Here is an 18,558-nt window from a genome sequence, read left to right as displayed (position 1 = left end):
AACATGGACCAGTTTATGGCTAAGACAAGGACGAGTCATGACACCTATATATGGAACTAGCATTTTAGACAGATGGGGAGCACTGAAATTAGCAAGTAAGAACTGAAGTCGCTGCAACAAAGATCTAAAAATTGGGCAGATGTGAAGGAGTGTATACACATACAACTGAAGTATGTCATAGTAAGAGTGATCTGTAACTACTAACAACAGAAGGTAATAGGTGCAGTAGACTGGAAGAAGACAAATGTTTAGAGTTACATTTGAATTTAACCTGACTCCATGAATCATAAAGTACAGAGATTTCAGAAAGTGGGGCTGTCCATTTTTTCAAACGTTTTCTTTAGAAATATCTTTTCAGACATGCAACCGTTACTGTGAGAGATCACTGAACAAAATCTGAGAGTTCAGAACTGGTTCTGAGTTCTCACTGTTATCTTGATGGTTTTCATTATCCTGAAGATCTTTACAAATTGAAATACGCATTTTAGTTGTTTTTAAAGTTCATTCTGAGGAAAAATAGTTCCCATACCTCTTTTTCAATTCCAGACTTTGCTTTTTTTCATACACAATTTCAGAGAAAAGGAGAAATGCCATATGAGATAAATCCTACCAAAGAATTCCTTCAGTGACAGAATAACTGACTTGTGAACAGAGAAGCTGCAAAGGTGGCGCATCTTGATTTTGGTAAGGGCTTTTGGTAGAGTTTGCTTTTGACATTTCCATAGCCAATGTAGGAAGCATAGTTTAAATTATCTACGAGAATGATTTGTACTTTGGGTTGTTCTTGGCATTTCACTATCACCTAGGAGGATGTAATAAGGAGGCCTTTACTTAAATCAATTTTATGTTCATTGATACACTTTATAAAATAGGTTGGATTATGTAATAAATATTTAATTTTCAAGCAATTATTGCTGATAAAGTCTGAAACTGTGTTGAAGGAATCTGTTAGAATAAGAGGTTATTTAACTTAAATGCTGAATTTAGGTGGCATAAATAGGATTTGCTTCATTAAGGGCAAACAGAAAGTGTTGAATTCAAGTAATTAACAGAGGATGGAGGGGACATGGCTGGTTGTGGCAATTCTCTGGAAAAGGACATGCAGATTCCAGTGAGGGGCAAGGTAATCACTGGGCAATAATGTCATGTTTTTGTGGAAAAGCAAATTTTATACTAGTCTGAATAAATAAACATTCCCCATTAAATTCACATGAAATAACCTTTTACTTTAATTAAGTCTAATAAGGTCTAATGAGGTCTGAGCTGGAATACTATATCTAGTTTCAGGCACCACATTTCAAGGAGGTTGGGGGCTAATTGGAAAGAGTCCAGCAGAGAGACAAGAAAGATCAGACTGCTAGGCAACATAATTTTGTGAGTAAAAATCAAAAGAATTTGGTTTGTTTAGTCTGCAGGAGCAATGACTAAAGGAGTATTCACATTTGTAAAAAGCTAATGCTGAGAAGACAGTAAAAAAAAAAACCAACCCAAAATCTTGTTCTTCTAATCCCCCATGCACAGGACAAGAAGTAATTGCCTACCTTTAGATTAGGCATTAGAAGAAAATAATCCTGATGGTAACTGTGCAAAGCCCTGCCATACATTTCCTGACAACATTATAAAATCATTTACACAAGTTTTAAGAAAAAGTTAAACAAAGAAGACTTCAAACATTCACAACGTTTAAGGCACAGTTCATCCTCTGGCAGAGGCTGGACTAAATGACTTCTTCAGATCCCTCCTGGCCTTGCTGTCCCTGGGGCGTGCATGGCTCCAGCCCCCGACGAGCCACAGGCATTTCTGCTGCGTTTCTGCAGTCGGTGGGGTTGTGTCTGCACACGCTGGCTCTGCATTTGGGCCCAGACTACCTGATGGATTTGTACTGTGAAACATTTACCAGCATGTTTCAAGACTTGAATTTGAAGATGTGCGTCATGGCTACCCTCAACTATTTATTTATCACACCTGCAGTTTTAATCCATATGATTACATTTTTAAATTAAATGTCTGATTTTGTAAGTGAAAATAGTGATCTTTCTTTTCAGCCTTCTAAATCAAGCCCATTCTTCTTTTTTACCATTTGCTTTTTAGTAGTCTATGTGTCAAATCACAAAATAACATCTGGGATAGAAAGGCTGATTGTAATTATTCATTCTAAGCTGTCTTTCATAGGTTGCAGAAATATTCCTCACATGGGTAAGAAACTGCTATTTTAAACAACTATTTTTTTTTACTAGTGAGTGTATATGAGCATTCTCAGCTTTTTTGTGTTTCCATTTTGCTAATTGGAGAACTTTAAAAATTGAAACGTGTTCCCTAAGTTGTTCTCTAATTGCTCCTTGGAATAAAGCTTTTGCATTTAGTTCTAGTCCTAGGCTATCTGTTCTCTGTGTCATAGCAGCTGAAGAAACAGTGAATATAGTTCCAGAGGGCCATATGTTTCCTTTTTTTGTTTAAAATATCGATAAGCAGACATTCATTTCTGTAGTTTTGTCTCAGTGGAGGAGCTAGAAGTTAACCATATTAACCCCTGTGGGCCTTTTAAGCTGCACAGAGCAGATGATGCCATGGCCATGTTGCCCACTACCTCCTTCAGCTCTTCCACTGTAGCATCTCCTGTTTGGTCTCTGCTCCAGTACATACACTGTAAATTCTCCAGGGGAATTTGCCTCTTTACATATTTGCAAAAGGTGAGTTCAGGGGGCTTTGATCTGCTACTAGAATTCCTGTGTTTCATTACAGTTAAAATTACTAGTTCTGCCTTCCCGGGTAATTGAGATAATTTTTATTTCCTGTGGTGAAGCTAAGGGCTCTGTCATTGCATCCTGATCCCTTTGGGATTGTGCCCCTGAAACAGCAGGTAATCACAAACTAAGTTAATTATTTTTTGTAGCAATTGGTCACTGGCACACTCTGGAAATGCTTACAGTTATACACTCTCATACTACTTTGTTTAAATTACTGTCTTTCCTTTTGCAGAGTCCTAGGGTGATTTACTAATTTTTCCTATAGTAATATCAATACACTGACTTCTGGAATGAATTAGGAAGCTGTCCAGTGGTGAGTCGTGTGATGATTTAGAAAGGAAAATGACAATTCCTCTGTCCAGTTAAATAAAGAAATGAAAACTAAATCCATGCCTGCAACCCTGTTACTATAGTGGTAAAAGCTTGAATTAAAAAAAAAAAAAAAACAAAACAACCACAAAAAAGAAATGGCTACCAGAGATCTACCTATGTTCAACCCAAACACATAAGCTTATCTTCAGGCATCACTACCTGAACACCTTCCACCTGAAGTACCTAGAACCATAGGGAAGTACTGTGGGTTCAAGCAAGGTCCTTGGGTTTTCTGGAGTTTTCCTGGACACCCTGGCAGGTAGTCCTGTGGTGTTTTCTTTCAGTGGGCACAATAGTCATGATGGATACATTACACCTACCCCAAATCAGGAAATCCTGCAGTAATCTGATAACTAAAATCCTATTGCAGCATTCATCCAGTGCAAACTGAAGGAGTGACTCTGACTGAAGGGCCAACATTATTGTTTGGTTTTTTTTCCTTCTGTACACAAGGTTATGTTCTTATTTTCCAGCACTTTTCCCTCTTACAGGCTCCCAAGTTCCTTGGAGAAGAAACAAATCAAACTGCCTTGACAATGCAAAAAAAAGTAAGCTTTTCTGGCCCCATCTATGTTTGTGTAACCCATGCATATGTGACACTGGTAAATGAAGCACTAGAACTAAGAATGTGAAACATTAATAATTTTTTTTGAGGAAATATTTTACTCATTTCATTAAAATAAACAACCAGTCATTCTGGAAATATTTGTGGGAGCGATGTCCAGTGTGAACTTGAATATGAACAGAGCTCTGTGCTTGGTGGTGCTGTTGACCCATGATGTGACTGTGGGGTAAGCTACTTAGCTACGTACCCAAGTTATACGCATGCAAACACTGTCTGTCCACTCTTCATATGTCTTGTTTATTAAGATTAATTATGAGCTGGTTTCAAGTGCCTACCTGTATGAGCCAAAAAAGCCAGCCACACAATATTGATTGGGAACATTGTAACCTAAACATGTGTCAAGGGTATAGGCATGAATGTGGTTGTACTTTTTAATCTACTAAATCTACTAAACTTAAGGTCAGGTTTCTAATTCATGAATAAAGGTAATGAACATGGCTGATGAAATTTCAGCCCTCAGGTAGGAGAGGGCTTTTTTTGTTGTTCAGAAAAATGTAGCAAATCAGCAAAGTGGATTCAGCAATTAACTTGTGTTTTGCTAATCTTGGAAGAGGATAATTTATGAAGAAATGAAAAGTCATTTGCAAAGCTCCTGACTGTGCCTCTGAGTTAAGGATTGCTGGTTTTCAGAATGCTAGGCCAGCTTATATAGTGCCCTATAAAATCATATACGCTGTCTTAAAGCAGTAATAGAATTTAAATTTTTCAAAATAAAAGAGCAGAATGCTTCTACAGCAACACTTTTAAGTGCAGCAAGGGCTTCACACAAAAGCATTGCTGGACTGTGTGTTGGGTTTGATACCACCAGTGTGTGGGTATTGGTGGTTTCAAGCAAAACAATGTTCCTGGTACATTCATCACAAATCCCTGAGTAAGAATTACCAGTGCACGCTGTCACAAAAGACCATAATTGAGTGTGTGAGCTCATGGTCATTTGACGTTTTCTTTGTTTTTGAAGTGTTTGTCTTACTAAAGAGTAGTTTCACTTCATTTGTCCCAATGAAGCCTACCTGTGACATCTTTGGTGCCATTGAGAATGTGGCAAAATAGCCTCTAGACATCAGCGAGACCCCAGCTTTGTGCCTGGATGAGATTTTTAAGATTTTTAGAAGCACCTGCTTGAGCTTGTGTGACATTTGCTTCTGTACATCCTGATACCTGGTTCAGCAGCAGCACGCTGCTCTCAGCCCTTTTACAGCCATTCCCACCTGATCAAACACGTTGATTCAGGAAATGAGAAGTCAGGTCTTTGCAGCTGTTGTGGGAGACATTCAGAAAAATAGATTGGGGGGGGAGGGGGGGAACCCAAACCCTAACAATGGGACCTGGACCTGTATGGTCATTTGAGCAATACTTTTAGTTAGTTGTCTGTCAGACGTGGTATTTGTAAAGGACATCAGTTTATTGAGCAGAGGGGGAGTTTTATGATCAATCTAGCCTATTGCACAGCACAGAATTTTTCTCCAGCCTTTACATTATCATATTTATTCCTCCCCTCACCCCTGACTTATTTCCCCATGTGAAAAAACAGAGCTGACGGTGCTTCTTTCACCCATGTGGAGTGTTTGAAGAAGCACATCAGGCAGCAAGGCACGGCTCTGCACAGCGCCTGCGGGGAGCTCACGGCGTGCTCCAAGGGCCTGGCCGCCATCCGCCGGAGCCGGCAGCAGCAGCCCCGTGGCCAGGCCGGCGCTGGGAAATGGGGCGGCTGTGGCCTGTGGCCCTGCGGCCACTGGCAGCACCATGCCAAGGTTCAGCCAGGCGCCAACTGGTTGGAGCACACGTGTGCGGCGGTAAGTGTGTGAGTTGGCGTCGCTTTTTAGGCCTCTTTTACTCCTTCCATCAGCACCTGGAGAGCCGTGCGGGAGGCCAAAGCCTCGGGAAGCAGGCTGCCTTCCCAGGCTGGTTTGGAACGGTCCGAGGGCCTGTGCCACGTGCCAGCAGGCACCCAGCTCTACCTGCGGCCACATTGCCAGCGCGGCTGTGAGCGCTGCCCCAGCTGGGGAGCGGCGGCCAGCGCCCAGGTGGGGCCCCCACAGCTGTGGGCCAGCAACCAGGCAGGTGTGGCCAGCAGACCAACGAGCCCGGAGGCGGGTTCAGGTGGGCCCCACCAGCAGGGAATCGGTGGTTTGGTGCCTGTGATGGGACTAAGCTTCCCAGAGAGCTCGTGGAAGGTGACTTTGGGGGTGTGTGCTGGTGGCTGGGGAGTGTGTCGCTGCAGTTTGCTGGAGAATGGGCTGAGATTGTGGCTGCTGCTGGCCAGGAGGTGAAGGAAGGGTGAGTGGGTGCTGCAGGGGTGGCCGGCTTCACACCGCCATGTCTGTGTTGGGGGAGCCTGTGCGTGACAGGTGCTGCGGCGGTGGCTGATCGCAAGCCGGCATGCCTGCTTGTGGCATCTGCCAGCGTTCAGTTAAAAGAGGGAATGTGGAAGCTGTCCCTGGGAAAGCCAGCCAAAGGTAGGTGGGATTTGGTAACTCCTGGTGAGGAGGCATGTTAAGTCGTGAGCCTGTCGCTGCCCACACGCAGGGCTCCCCTGAGCGGGGCCCTGGCTCCCCTCAGGGCGCGGGGGACTGGCCAGGGCCTCCCTCAGCCACCACCGCGCCCTCCTCTGGGGCACCCTCTGGCAGGTGACAGTGACATGAAAATGGTATTTTTTCCTTCTTTCCTACTTCAAAAAAAGTTTCTGTTTCTGCTCACTAACTTTAAATGTATGTGGGGAAAATACAAGGTAGAAAAGACACTTCAAATGCATTACCTATCAACCGCCATTTTCCTGTGGGAAGAGCTTGCAACTGTTGAGCAGATGAGTGCTAAAATCAAGCTACAACACTAGTGTGAGAACACTGCAGAAGTTTGGATTTGAAGGATATATTTTAACTGCCAATATTTTATTCAGTTTCCTCCAGAACTGCTTGCAGCACTTAGTTAAAAACCTCACTGAGGGGCCTGCATGAAAGGCATGGGGCGGGTGCGAGGCAGTTAGCGCTGACTCCCAGCAGCTGCCATCTGCTCCATTAATTGCTAGCCTGAAATGAAAGCTGAGGGGTGTTCTGCTCTTAAATTCTTGGGGGGGAGGGGGAATGTTTAATCCTTAAATTTAGACTAGAGAAGGAACTTGAATGAAGGAGTTTTTCTTATATCAGTGAGCAGCAGAAGAGAAGCAAATGTTTAGTATATCTACGGTGGTATCGGGTAAAGGCAAACAGGCTGATTGGGTTCACCTGCACTGCAGCATGCTGATTTCTGTGTTGTGCTGGATTTACTCTGGTAAGAATGCTATGGATCCTGTCTTATTTTGAATGTCAAATTGTAATTACATGTGAAGAAATTGTATGGGGACTGTATGTTTCTGTGTCTCTGTGTGTGCATATACATACAAAGATATTTGGGTAGAGATATATATCTGTAAGTTTAACAGAGAAATTAAAATAGCTATAACTTAGTGCACTTTGTAGCTACAGTAAGCAACTCAGTTACTTTGTGAACCTTTTGAAATTTCTATCCATGTGTGAGGCAAAAACTTGAGAAAGACTCCACTTGCCCATCCTTTTTTATCCTAACTTCTAAGTGCACAGTTAAAACTGCTTCATGAAAGGGAACTGCCACAGTTCAGCACTTAATGGGATCTTCCTCTGAGAGGAAAGATAGGAAAAATACCTGTTGAATACAAGGTATTGCTAGATACCTTCAATGGTGGAAAGGAAATGTTAGATGATAATCCTGCTCGAGACTGCAGGCTCATCCTGATGTAGAGCTGCCAGTTCCTTTTGGAAGCCCTTACACATTCAACTTGGGGCAGGCAGATGGTAAAGAAAAAGGTAAAAGATGCGCTAGATTAATGGGTTAGCTTTCTTTGCCTCGGTTTCTCAAACTGAGCTTGTGAGCTCTAAAGAGTTTACTGAGTCAGTAGAAATCAACTGATAGTCCACCAACCTTATTTCTAAGAGAGATGGTTGTAATTGGTGTCCCCAAGCCATCATATCTGCTTCTAGGGAGTCTGTGGCTGAAGGGGAGGGATCAGGGGGAAGAGCTGTCTGTGTCTGGAGGTGGGGTTTCATCTTTTGAGGGGACTTTTTTTAAGTAAGGGTTATGGTTTGGAGAGAAGTCCTCAAACAGGCTTGATTAATACCCATCTGTTGTATGTTTGACTTTCTTCAGTTTTCTGAATTTGGTACTCGTTCACTAAAAAGTAAAGTAACTCCTGTGGGAGCGGTAAGGGGAGAGAAATTCCAGACAAGACTGATCTTAGGTATTAAGTATGAGGAGACCAAAGCACATCCCTGAATGGCTCCTGCTGAGATGCTAATAGCTGGTCTGCTCACACTTACTACGCTGAATCTCTTCTAGTTTTCTTGCCAAAACAAGTGGTATTTTCAGTCGTATTCCAAGTAAGGAGAAGTCAAAATGTAACCTTAAACCAGTGAGCTTTGGAGGCAATATTGCAGGGGCTGTGGAGTGCTTTTTCTGCAAAGCTGACAGGCAGGACATTCAGCAGGAACCGCAGACCTGTCACTAAGTTTGACCTGAGACAACTGGGGCCCAGTGGCCAGAAGGGACGGTGTCCATAAAAATAAAGTCCTCAGCAGAGCTGTGTACATCTCCAGGACTTCAGTTTCCAAGGGGTTTGGCAAATTCTTGTATTTCAGTGTTGCTCTTGTGTGACTCCTCTCTGGAGTTGGCTTTGATTTTTATTCCAGTTTTTCTGACACATGGCAGTCAGAAACGGACAAGTTTGGAACCTTAGTTTAGCATTTACTTCCTGCATTGGTATCTTCATGACTATATACAACATCCATTATATGTAATGCTTAATGCATACAGTATGTACAACTGAGGGGAGGTAATGCTGTATTTACTGAGTTTCTCGATCATCCTCCTGCCAAACTACTTCTAATTACTTACCTATTTCATCACATGGCATGCCTTCGTATCTCTACTATAAGCTTCTGCAACTAAGGAGAGCATCTGCATTTTTTCAGAGTGTCCTAAAGGCTAAAAAAAAAAATTATATTTTTTGCGCTGGTCAAGTCAGGTAGTATTTCACTCAATATTATTGTGATACAGTACAGTTGACGTGGAAACCTGGGTATGAAGCAGCCCAATTGCTCAAATCCACATTTTCTTTTTTCCAGTGGCATAATCGATTTTCCAGTTGTTATTGACAGATTTCAAAAGGATATATCTCATTCAGAGACACGTTAAGTAATTCTTGATATTGCAGGCATTGGAGCAGCCTTAGAGAAACACATGGTCTTTCAGCACAGACGGAATTCTCTGTTAAATTTTGCAGAATAGTTTATAAAGCTTCTGGTGTGAAAGGATACCCTTCTAAGGATTGCTTCAAGTAAAGCACTTTATGCCAATGTTTGTGAGTCATGAGCCTTTGAAGCAATCTTTTTAGACATGGTATTTACCTGATCTCTGTTATTTTGAGAAATATACGTAAGTCTTTTAAGACATTTCTTCTGTAGTTGACACTCTCCACTTGCAAATCGTTCTGCATTCCTCATCCTTCATGTTCTTCTAGGTTTAAAACCAAAATAAACAAAGCCCTCAACCCAGTCTTTAGCTGATACAGAGAGGGATCCAGGTGCCCTGGAGTTCAGTGGGGATTTTCCTGCTGATTTCAGGTGCGATAGTGAGTAGTGTGCCATGAAATTAACTGTAGGTATCTTCTGGGTTTCTGTCACTGCCTGAAAGGAGGCAAAGTGGCAACAGATTGATGTCCTGAAATAAAGCCAGTCAGTGAAAGTGTTCAGAGAACACTGCACATCACAAAAGCCACAATTTCTAAACTGACTGTAACCTTAAAGGGATGGGAAGAGCCAATAGGTTTTGTGGTGTAGGAAAGAAAACAGTATCTTTCCACCACAGTGTTAACAGAGTGAGAATTAAGAACTTTAAAAAATCATATTAACAGGTTGAATATGTTAAGTTTGAACTATATTTTTCTTATTAATTAATCAAATTTTTTATCTTATGAAAGTAGCTTTAATATTCCCAGTTATTGATTTGCGAAGAGGCATCTCCATCAACTAAATTTAAAATATCTATATAAATGCATCATCACTATTCTTCCTATAAACAGAGACCACACGGCAGCCTGTAGTTGTATCCTAATAAGCAGATAACCCTGTGAGGACATATGTGGGGGAAACAGGTGATGCTGGGCTACCACTGAGGTGACAGCCATGCGGTTCTCTGTCTGACACCGTATCGCTTTGTGGAAGCCCCATCCGTTGTTTCAGTTGTTGGAGTTCTCATTAGTCATATTGGAGACAGCAGTGCAAACATTAAAAAAAGAAAGAAATGAGAAAGCCTGATGCATGCTAGGGTTTCTGCTTTGACTCTTGGTGGTTCCCAACTGCCGTTCAGTCAGGTCAGGGGATGCTGAGAAGTCTCAGTGGTGCCAGGCAGCAGTTGCTGAGGTGCCTGGGGCACAGTGTAAGTTCCAGGAACACCATGTTTTGTTGATTCCACAATTAAATGCTATGGGATTTTAATTTGCTATTTACTCATTTTTCATTTACTTCATTTTTGGCATTCAGAACAAATTTTGATGAAAAGATTGCCCTAGGACATGAACACTTTCCTGGAGCTGAAAGTTGGATTAGTAAAGCACTTTCCTAGGATCTCCTCCTTTAGACCCATCTCTTTCCCTAGGGAAGGGGTGGGCTGGCTGTGAGGGCTATGGCTTGAAATGTGCACACAGGTTTTATGGTTACAGGAATCCCCAGCAATAGCTTCACTGAGGGGCTCTCTCCTTGTGTGTACTCTTCCCTGGGGATTCAGGTGGGCAGGATCCCAGATAATGTTGGTTCCTGAAGATGGTACCCTGAGATAAATGGAGCCTTTTGGGTTTGGATGTGCGTGTTTCTCAGCAGATTCGTAACTGTAGATGTAGATACCAAGTTCATGTTCCCAGCTTTTCTAGGCATTTACTTTTTAGATGTAAATGCTGAAAGAGCCTGAAGTCTGGTGTCACAGCAGCCAAGTGGCCCATCCACTCTCTCGGTGTCTCTGTCAGTACTGGATAGCTCTATAGGCAGCACAAGCAATTAGAGTTATTGACAGCAATATAGGGACTTTTGGATCAAATTCTAGGTACTATGCTACCTATGAAACTACATCTTCTATTCAGTCATGACCAAGGCTGTAGCTGGAGAGTGAAAAGGAGAGGAATTCGCTAACTAGGATGTGAACCGAAGCTCCCTGGGAGCTTAAGCAGTTTACATGATACACCATTTTAATTGATGTAAACCCTTCCAGCAAGAAGGGAGAAGGAAATTTACTGAGCTTGGATATAATTAAAATCATGCTGAAACTTTCCTAACAGGTGCTAAATGTGACATAGTGTGTGGTCTCCCTGAACAGTGTTGGCTTTCCCTATAAATGGGAAAGTGCAACATCAGATGTTTCAATGCATGCACATGGATAAACAATGCTTTTATGGCATATTAAGAACAGTTTGGTTTATGGTTCTTTAGATGCATCTTAAAATCTTGTTCGATTATGACTTTAGCGAGCTGTCCAATTTCCAAGATGTGCTTCTAAAGCAGGATGAGGGTTGTACCTGGTTTTTATTAACTATATTACAAGCTGAAAATAAACCAAGCTGCAGACAGCTGACAGCAATGTAGGTCCTCAATGTGTTTCATTAAAAATAATAATAATTCTTGGGGGCATGGAGGCAGAGATCAAGCTCTTTTTGTCTCCTGAAAGCCCTTTTATTTGTCTGGGCAAGTAAAGCAACCTGCCAGTCTTTGAAATTTACTGATATTCCTCAAGATCACTGGACTTTGAATGGAGCTTTACTTAATTATGAACTTTAACCCCATGTTTTATTCTGTTCCTGAACAAAATATGTGGCTTTGTCATGCCTTGGAGGCTACTGACAGAGGAGTTTTCTTGCAGTCTGTATAAAAGAACCCTGAGGTTCTATGTTGAAAGTTAACAACTGCAAGTGCAGAATTACAATGGGGGTGGTCTAATTTTTTAGACCAGCATAGGGATGTGGCGATTCTCTCTGATTTGTTATTTAATCATGTGTGTATGCTTTTCTGAAGAATGGACTCAAACTGACTTGGGAATTACAAGTTTCAACAGAGAAATTCGTAGTACCTCTGCAGGAGTGCAAGTTAGTTACTGAGCACAGGTTGAGGGCAGTACCTTTAAAGAAGCATTATAAAAAAATCTAGCTTAGCAGGAAGAGACAAATAAAAAGAAATATTCTAGAAAAACATTGGACCTTTTTTTTTATCTTTACTATATAAGCCTATGCTACTACTGAAATCTGTTTATGCAAGAGTCATATTTCACTGAAGTCTGTCTTTTTGAATAGTGCTGCTATTTAGTAGTCAAAACTAAAAAGGCAATAAACCACATGCATTTAAGCTGAAAACATGTTGTACCTCCTAATAAATTTAGAGATAATTTCTGTGGCACAGTTTAGTGGAACTTATTTTGGTGAACATCTGTTACCAAATGTTTTTGTGCATTGGATAGAAAAAAGCCTCTAATAAATCTGAACTACAATTTTGATACCTCTTTTTGATGACTCTACAGAAAACATTCTGGAGACTGGGAACACAAGCCTTCTGCAAATTATTTTGACCTATATCTGAGCAAGCATGAGAGAGCAAAACAAAACCTACAAAAAAATGAAACATTGGAAAGAAAAAGGTAGGGTTCTAATTTCTAGTTTATTTTTAAAGTGCTGTTCAGTAGCCTGAATTTCCCTATCCAGCTTTGGATTGACAAAAATTATTTGTTTCCTATCTCTAAAATTTAATTTTCATTTTGCAGTAAATTAAAAAATATGCAGTAAAATGTAATGGCCATATAAGGGGCTTAGGTATTTGAAAAATGTTGCTCTATCGCTTTTCTTCTCTTCAACCCTGACTACAAAGTTTGACTGAAGACATGTCATGCATTTATTATTGTTGTCTTGATATCTGGAAACATATGAGAATAGATGACAGTATTTTGCAAGGAATTTGTTTTTAAAATACTGAGGAGAAAGCTTAGGATCTTTGATTTATCATCATTATAATAAATATTGATTTTTGTGCTAAAACTCAGTGAGCAAACAGGGCACTGTTTACTATCCGCATCTTAAATTGCATGGTGACTTCACTTACTGCTATAGGTAAGGTTGCTGCATGTAGTTCTTAATTGTTACCTCAATTGTCTGTGCTTGTTGTGGTGCTATTTAGAACTTGAAAAGGATTAAAACCTTTGAAAGGTGGGGGGGATTTTCACCAATGGGTCATACCTGTGTGCACTGGTCCCAGTGGTTCAGGAGTGGTTCTTTGTTAGAGCCTTGTCAAGTGGAGAATTTGGAGAATTCCACACACACCATCACCACCACCCCCCCACCCCCCCAGCTCTGTTTGTGCTGGCCCAGGTCTTCAGGGAGAGCCAGCAGTACATGCGGTTCCTGTTAGTTCAGAAAACAGAAACATCTGGGGAAGATGTGAACGACTTACTGGCTCGGTTCAGCAGCAGGAAAGCTGGTGACAGATCGTTCTGGGCAGATAGATCCTCTCCATTATGTGCTGAAGCAGGAAGCAAATGCACATAAAATCACATAAAATCCAGCTCAAAACAGCAGGAGACGGACAGTAATGGCTGTGTTATATGGCCTTTCCCTGTTCCTACCTCTGGGGATTCTTCTCAAAGGAAGCTGAAGGGAAAGCTTTTTCTCATCCAGTGGGAATGAGGAGCAGTGCTGAGGAAAAGCACTTCTTATGGACAGCAGTGGGTTTCCCAGGGTGATGCCCATAGACCTTTAACTTCAAAAGGAATGTGAACCTGTGGTGAACGTATTATTTGCTGTGTTTACCATAAAAAATTGGAAGGAAAAAGCCTATAGTGTGGTGTGTAGTTATTATTATTGTGAAGGTAGAATGACTGGACTGGCTCCAGGAGGCCCTGCTTGATCAGGAGGTTGGACCAGATGACTTCCAGAGATCTCTTCCTATCTCAACCAGTCTTCAGTCCTGTGACCTCAGGTAGTTAAATTGTGTTAGACTCTGCAACATAGCCTGGTTAAATCAGTGTGGTTTATTTTCTCGACCTCTAAGGAAATGTGTCCCACCAGTGTTAAGGGTTTGGGTTTTTTCTAATCTAACTGTACCACTGAATATGTTCTGTAGCTTAACATGTCAGTTTCTAAGCAGGGCAGACCTAAGTGTCTGTCTCTAGCATATTGTGAGTGGTAAAGGAGGTACATGGCACATCAAGAACGGTAGGTGTTCAGTGTAAGCAGGCTTGTCTGTGCTCTCTAGTTAGTGGAGATAAAAAGGCAGACGGGATGAATTGCCCTCTGCAGGGGCATGGGCATGTGTGTCTTTTCATCAGTTACAACCTGTGGTCCCTAGGGTACCCAGGAGAGCTACTGTACCTGGGAATGGGGCAAATTAGCATTAGCAACTGCTCACATTCTTTTTCCTCATTTTCATTCTCCTCCATGTGAGGAAACATTTCTTTCTATTTTCTCTGGCCTGTTATTTTAATGGCTCTCCTTCTCTGCCATGTTCTTCTCGCTTCTCAGCTGCCCTGATTTTCCCTGTACTTATTCCTCCATACATAGAGAATCTTCTAGGCTATTGAGCCTGAAGAACTACTGCTTCTATTAGCATATGACCAAACCTTGCTGGATCTCCTCAAAAGGCAGGAAGGTGCCTATTTAGAAAAACAAATACATATGACTTGAGTTCAGTGAAATAACTGACTAGAACTCTTTTGCCAGCTGAAGTTGTGTGTATTTCGGGGGAACATCTGAAGAAGAGAGGGATGACAAATCCTCAGGAAGGAACTTGCTCATAATGACGTGAAGACCAAGACTGTATATGAATGCAAGGATGCAGGAACCCATGCTAACTGGATCTTTGCTAGGAAAAACATTATGGTGTGATCAGGATATGGTTTGGGGGCTATAAAGAGAGCTGAAGAGGTCCAGTCACTTAATTCATTGACTTTTCATAAACCATAGAAGAAGGCATCTGCTCTCTTGAGAGCAAAAGTTATCTTTAGTATCCAGTCCTTACGTATCTGTTCTGCTTTCACAATTGCAGCCATTCAGACAATTGATGGAGCATCTATTTATTCCAAGAACTTTCCTAAAGGTTTCCATTCTGCTGTACAGTTTTATGGTTTTATACCCAATGAAAACTACTGTATGCGCTTAACTCTGGGAACAGGCTAAAGCTATTTACTCAAGCAGAAAAGTATTGTATTACAGCAAGAGATAGCTTGTGAAGATAAGAAAGGAATCTTTCTGACTTTCAGTAGGACATGAAGATATTTGAAACAATGTTGTATAGTGAATACATTATCAGCCAAATGCTTTGAATTCTGGCTTTGCTGATGACTTTAAGGCAATTAGTACGTTACCCTTGAAATGCAGAGGACAATATTGTCAGTGTGCTGTAGATCTGTGTGCACAGGTGCTAAGTATCTCAGTCTTAATGCCAGCAGGAGTAGGATTTTGTCGTGCAAGGTTCCAGTTCACGTCTAATGTAACTAGAGGATCTGCCTGTAATTCTTGGGGGAACCTTCTTAATTTAATTGTTTGTCTAAACTGGATTTTTTTTTCCTCTCCCCTCCTTTATGGGAATTCATCCTTGTTTAATTTTATTAAACATTTTCCGTGGTGTTTCTGACCAAATCCCGTTGGCTGATATGCCCTCAGCTCACTGTGGCACAAGTGCTTGTCACATACCTGGAAGATGCAGGCTTGGCAGGATGTTAGGCACCTTAGAGAAAGAATGCTCATCCAGAGAAAGCTGGTGGAAAACACTTCCCTGTTCCTGTGCCACCTGGCAGGGCTGCCCAGAAAGCTTCCCTGCAGGGTGTGTTTTTCTGGAGAGTAGGTACAGCTCTTCCTTGCTTCTGCCAGAAACATGGATGTAGTTAGGTCTTGGAACAAGTTGCAGCATGACACTGTGTCCCAGCAGCTATATACATGAATGAAGGGAAGGAAAAGGAGTTTTGTTACAATGAGACAAAGGTTCATTTAGGAATCTCATTTTTCATTATGGTAATTATTGTGCAGTCTGAGTTTAATTTCTGGTGGCATTTTTTTTTTAACTTGAATTGAGTTATTTAAATTTCCTGAACCACAAAAAGATTAATAGTTTCACAATTTATGATTTTTCTCTGTAGATGTATAATTAAAAATAAGATATACAGTAGAATTAATTTTTTGAACTGCAGCTTGGGTTTTTCACAGAATACAAAACATAAAAGAAGCATGGAGCATTGTTTCATGCTGCAGATGATTGCAAACTGTACTTCCTTTGTGAAGTAAAAATGTGTCTTAAATCTAGCTTTCATGCTGGGAACAAGGGTGCCTCACTCCACATCTCCACTTCAGTTATGAGCAGAGTAGTCTGAATAAGTGGAAGGTGTTCTGTTGTTCTTAGCACAGAAAACATGATTATGTGAAATGCCATTTGTTCTCCTAACAGGATTAGAAGCCTGGTTCTGCATTGTAACTGCTCCGCTCTTACCAGAGCTTGGTTTGGAGAAAGGAGATTGTAGAAATAAAGTCTACTCTTGTAGAACTTTCCTCACCAACAGAAAGTGATCCATCATTGAAAACATACTAATAATATCAGAGGATAAAAGCAGTTCTGGAGCATCCTGCAATATACATACCATTCTTTCCCTAGCAAGCCTAGATAAAACTGAAGACTTAACTGTATAGTTTAGTTTAAAGCCTTCTTCAACAGCTTGGCAAGCCTATGACCAAACATGCTCTTCCCCTTCTCTGACAGGCAGACCCCATCAGCCCCTAGTAGACCAGGTTTCTCAAGGTGAGTCCCATGGTCAGTCTAAGTAGCTGAACTCCTGGCTGTGGCACCAGTCCCATAACCATTTGTTGATTTGCCACACTTGACCGACCCTTTCAAACCCCTTCCCTTTGACTGGCAGGACTGATGAAAAAGCTCCAGAGTCCATTACCGCTGCTGCTGGGGCTCTGTAAACCTTCTTGATACTCCTCAGACTGCTCCTGGCTGTGTCACCAGTGCCGTGTACCTAAAGGGTCCTACAGAAAAGCTGGAGAGGGACTTTTTACAAGGGCATGTAGTGATAGCACAAGGGGGAATGGCCTTAAACTGAAAGAGGGTAGGTTTAGATTAGATGTTGGGAATAATTTCTTTACTGTGAGGGTGGTGAGGCACCGTCACAGGTTGCCCAGAGAAGCTGTGGCTGCCCCATCCCTGGCAGCGTTCAAGGCCAGGCTGGATGGGGCTTGGAGCAGCCTGGGCTGGTGGAAGGTGTCCCTGCCCATGCCAGGGGATTGAACTAGACGATCTTTAAGGTCCCTTCCATTTTCTATGATTCTGTGAAATGTATAGCACGGAATAGCCAACTGATACAAACCTTTTCCTGCTCAGGTTGCTCAAAAAATGACACTGACTTTCTCTGAATGGATCCTCTAGACTAGTACTGTTTATGTCTGATGTAATGCCTGCACCTTCCACCATTCTGTCTGAACAAATGAGGAAAATTTCCTCAAAAAGTGTTTAGGCTGTTGCAACTGGGCTGTCTTTTCCTCCCCACTGTTCTCAGGCACTGGGGATGCTGAGGCAAGGAGAATGACAGACTCTCCATGGCTTCCTGTTGTAGACCAGTTTTGTTTCCAAATCCTGCAGTCTGCATGGCACAACCCAGTCCCTTGCGTTTAGTTCCTCAGCTCTCATTTCCATGTTTGCTACCTCCCAACTCAAGTAATAGGGTTAACAGGCAGTGAGGAGTTATTGTGGGAACATCTTTTGTTTGTCCAAAGTTTTCAGGAAAATAATCACTCCACACTTCAGCCTGGTGTGAAGGTAGGGTTTGGCCAGGTGCTCTCAGTTTGATGTTCCCTGATGATGATGTGAGTGAACCTCTTTAATACCATGTGGATTCTTAGCACCCTAATCCTGACATACCATGTGTACAAGCAATGTAAAATCACCACCTCTCTTTTCCTGGAAATCAGAGACCCTGTGCGCAGTTCTTCCAGGGCTGGAATCTTCCTACATTTCAGACATGTATTTTCATTCAGACAATCATACATTCATTCATTCAGACATGATATGAGACATGGCTAGCTCTCAGCCACTCCACCAAATGACTCCTGTATAGCTCTGCAGATGATTTACACACCTTTAATAAGTTCACTCTGCATTCACCCTCTTCCTTGCCTCCACACCTGTGTGGTTGAAATGACTTGGCATCCTGTATCTTCTGAGTTAACCATACTGATGGTTCAGTATCCTCAGACATCCAGCACAGCTAAAGAGTATAGGGATAGGGAAAAAAATAGCTGCAAAAATGCAGGGTGATAAACAGCAAAGAACTTGTTGAAACACGAATTGCTGTGTGTGTTGCACTGTCTACCAAAATAATGGCACTGTTCAGAATCCAGCTCTCTTCTTCATCCAATAAAAAAGCCAGATCTACCTTCAGTGTTATCCCAAGTTGAATTTATTGTTTGGGCAAATGAGGTCTGAATAAAATTTAAGCAAGCTAAAGATGTAGCAAAGGCAAATGTTAACTATTCACTTCCATGGCTCATTCCTCAACATTTCTCGGCTAAAATGTAGGCTCCCAGCTGCCTGTCTGTGGTTGCCCTGCCTGGATAACCTGAACCAATTTCCTACAGACAGAACTATGCATCAGGCCCTGCCACTCCCAAAAACATACTGGGTCTGGTGCAAAACTAGGTGGAATTTGTTATTGTGAATTTGCATTTAGTTATGTTGTGCCAAGACTATGCTGGTACTGATAGCTGTTGCACAGATCTTGCAGTGACTCCCG

The sequence above is a fragment of the Falco punctatus genome (assembly GCF_963210335.1).
Source record: "Falco punctatus genome assembly, chromosome: 12".
Lineage (NCBI taxonomy): Eukaryota > Metazoa > Chordata > Aves > Falconiformes > Falconidae > Falco > Falco punctatus.
The sequence above is the reverse complement of the archived record's forward strand: the minus strand, read 5'-3'. Positions refer to the sequence as shown.